Raw genomic sequence first — 3,383 nt, 5'->3', positions numbered from 1 at the left:
GTGCAAAGGTCCTGAGGCAGGAGCATGTGAAGAAGAAAGAGCAAGTGAGCACAGTGAGAGGGAGAATATTGCCCTACACTTCCTAAACTCTGCAGGAAACCATACGAAGCCTCTCCCTTCTGGGGGACCCAGTGGTTGGACAACGGGGCCCCAAGAAAGAATCACCCCCAGAGAGCAGGAGGGCAGCCCAGAATCAGCGCTGGAGGGGAGGGTGGTTCATGTGCACATGGCTTCCCTGGCAGGGTTCATGTGCCTTGGAAAGGGGTCTGTGTCTGTGACACTTTGGCACCCTGGTCTCCTGTCCAGAGGCCTTTTCTTTCCACCTTTCCTGGGGAAGTCAGCCCTGGGCCTGTCCCACCACAAGGCCCAGGGACAGCGTTCTCACTCCCCCAAACTCGGATGTGGGCAGCATCTCTGCAGGCTCCTGGGCACAAAGAGTGGGGGCAGCTATAGCTCCAGCCTTCTAGCTCCCAGGAGGCTACTCAAGGTTGCTGGCACACAGAAGCCCCTCTGGGTTTCCAGAAAGCTCTGGGAAGGGGCCCTCTGTGGGGACAGCAGGGTGTGTCCACCTCAACACTACTGGCCTTTTGGACCAGACACTTCTTTGCTGTGGGGTGGGGGGGCTGTCCTGGGCATGGGGGAGGGCAGTAGCAGCAGCCTCAGCCATGTGCTCGATGCCAGTGCCAGGAGCATGACCCATGTATCTACAGACATGGCCAATGTCCCCAGGGAGAGCAAAGTCGCCCCCAGGTGAGGACCGCGGGCTCAGAATCTTCCCATGTGGGCAGCAATAAGTCGAGGATGGTTTCCCCCTTCCAGCAGGGAAAGCTGGGACCCCCAAGTTCCCAGCCCTTATGGTTTTGTTCCATTTGTTGAACAATACAAAGGAAACACAGAAAAATCTGAAAGGAACAAAGAAAATTCACCTCTCATCACACAGCGGGTGGCTCGCCTCTCAAAGATTTGGTGCACCTCCTTCTAGTCTTCCTTCCACTCTCGGTAATCCTGCTGGCTGTGATTTATCAAGCACTTCCTCGCCTCCAGCCCCGTCTCATTCAGCCTCCTGACACCCCCCAACCCCGTGGGATGATACTGTTATTATCCCATTTCCCAGAAAAGAAGACCGAGGCTCCGAGTCCATGTGATGTTACATCACAGGCATTTTCCCCTGCTGTCCTTCGAAAACACTTTCATGCCTATCCCGGCTGCTGGAATATTCCACAAACGCTGCCCCTCACCTGCTTTGTGCCAGGGTCACGCTGGAGGCTGAGTCCTGATCCCTGCCCACAAGCATGTAGCATCCCGGGCCAGGGAAGGGGCTGTGTGCAGAGTCAGTGCAGGAGCCAGAGGCCAAGGCTGACAGCCAGGTGGCGGGGGCAGAGCCGCCTGAGGAGCCCGCCTGACCTCATGGCCAACCGCATTTGGACCCTGAATCCACACACCACCTTATACACAGAGGTTTCAACTTTTGTGAGCTGCCTCAAGGTGCAGCTGAGCTACCCACGGGGAAATGCATTGGGAAGTGTTGTTTCACAGGAGCTGTGTGTCATTCTGTGCTCGGTCCCCTGCCACCCGTGGGGATTGAGAGCATCCTGGCCATTACTAACCAGTGCCATGTTGGAAAAGAACCACACTCTCTTCAGGGCAATCCCATTCCTGCCCCTGGCTTCAGGTCCCACCGCCCCTTTGAGTCCCTGGCACAGCAGGACACCAAGGATGGGCACCCAGTGGCTGCTTCCCAGCACCGCCCGTCCTCCACTGTGGGTTCACCTCCAGGGTGGACTCCGCTCTGTGGCAGAGGGAAGGTCAGGTCAAGGGTATGGCTTTGAGCTCTGGAGATTTGGGGGGATTTTCCCAGCCCTTCCTCAAGGAGCCAGCTTCTTGCCCTTCCAAGCAAGTCTAAGAGTTTAATCCCAGATCTGTGATTTTTGTCAAGCTGTGTGGCCTCAGGCAAGTCATGGAACCTCTCTAAACCTCAGTTTGTTCATCTGTAAAACGGGCTTAAAGGTAGGACCTACCTCACAGGCTGAGGATGAAATGAGGAAACACAGACAACAAATCCAGCACAGAATAAGCTCACGGTTGACACCTGGGAGTGGGCGGCTGACATTACTTCTCCTGCCTCTGTAAGGTTAATGGCACCCTTACCATTCACTGTGCCCGGGGCACTTGACTGTGCATAAGTTAGACTGGGAGGTTCGGAGAGGCTACGTGGCAAAGATGATACGTGGCATCATCTTGACTTCTGTCTCCTTCCTGAGCCTTCTAGGGCATGAAAGACCCACAGGACCTGGCCTTGTGAGACTCCCACCTGAGCGGGAGGAACAGGCGAGGGAATAGTGGCCACTCAGTGGTATGAGCAGACACGCAGACACCCATTTTACAGATGGAGAGATGGAGGCCCAGAAGAGAGGAGAACAAACTAGAGTTACCTTTTCGCCAGGCAATCTAGTCTCTGTCCCGGGGCTCAGGGCAAAGGACCAGGAAGAGGAGGGACAAACAAACAGGGAGCCCAGAGGCGAGGCTAGATCAACCGTGAGCTCAGAAAATGCCTGGGGGGGCCTGGGGGAGCTGAGCCCCAGAGAGAGGTAGTGGAAGGAGGTGATGGATCAGAAGCAGGAAGCATGTGTGAGGAGGAATGAGGAGTGATGAGGTCAGTCTGTCCAGATCATGAAACATTTAGGCCAGCAAATGACAAGACTGGAAACATCTTCTGTCGTCGGGCACCAGGGAGTCAGTGACGGTGTCTGCACACAGGAGAAGCCACTGAAGGGAAGGAGGGTTGCATCTAGGCAGGACACCGGTGGGGTGACCCCAGAAACCGTGGTCTCTTCCAGCCTCCCTGGGGCAGATGTCCAAGCCCTCCCCCAAAACACGTGCTTCTTCACCCGAGCCGCCCCACAGGCATGCCCAGGCTCAGGAACCCGCTGCCTGCCTGCTTGTTCGTTTGCTTGCACTGGAGTGCACTTCCCACACAGTGAAACGCATCAGTCAGACGAAAAGAGTTGAGGAGGATCCCGTGTGACCAGCACCCAGACCAAGATCGAGCATGTCCCCATCACCTCACAAGCCTCCTTCCAGGCCCTCCTAGATCATCGCCCAAAAGGGTGACCACTGAGCTGATTTCTACCACTCTAGATCGGCTTTGCTTGGACTTTTTTTCATGGAAGCCACATAACATTCAAATAGCTCTTTGTGTCCAGCCTCTTTAACTCACCGTGTGTTTGAGATTTGTCCCCATTGGCTCATGGATCAACCGCTCGCCCCTTTTTATCCCGAGTAGCGTCCCACTGTTCACGCATCCATTCACCAGATGATGGATCTTTGGATTGTTTCCTGCTTTTTGGCTACTATGAATAAAGCTGCCATACCCATTGCATACA

The sequence above is a fragment of the Neovison vison genome, chromosome 3 (assembly GCF_020171115.1).
Source record: "Neovison vison isolate M4711 chromosome 3, ASM_NN_V1, whole genome shotgun sequence".
NCBI classification, from domain to species: domain Eukaryota; kingdom Metazoa; phylum Chordata; class Mammalia; order Carnivora; family Mustelidae; genus Neogale; species Neogale vison.
The sequence above is the reverse complement of the archived record's forward strand: the minus strand, read 5'-3'. Positions refer to the sequence as shown.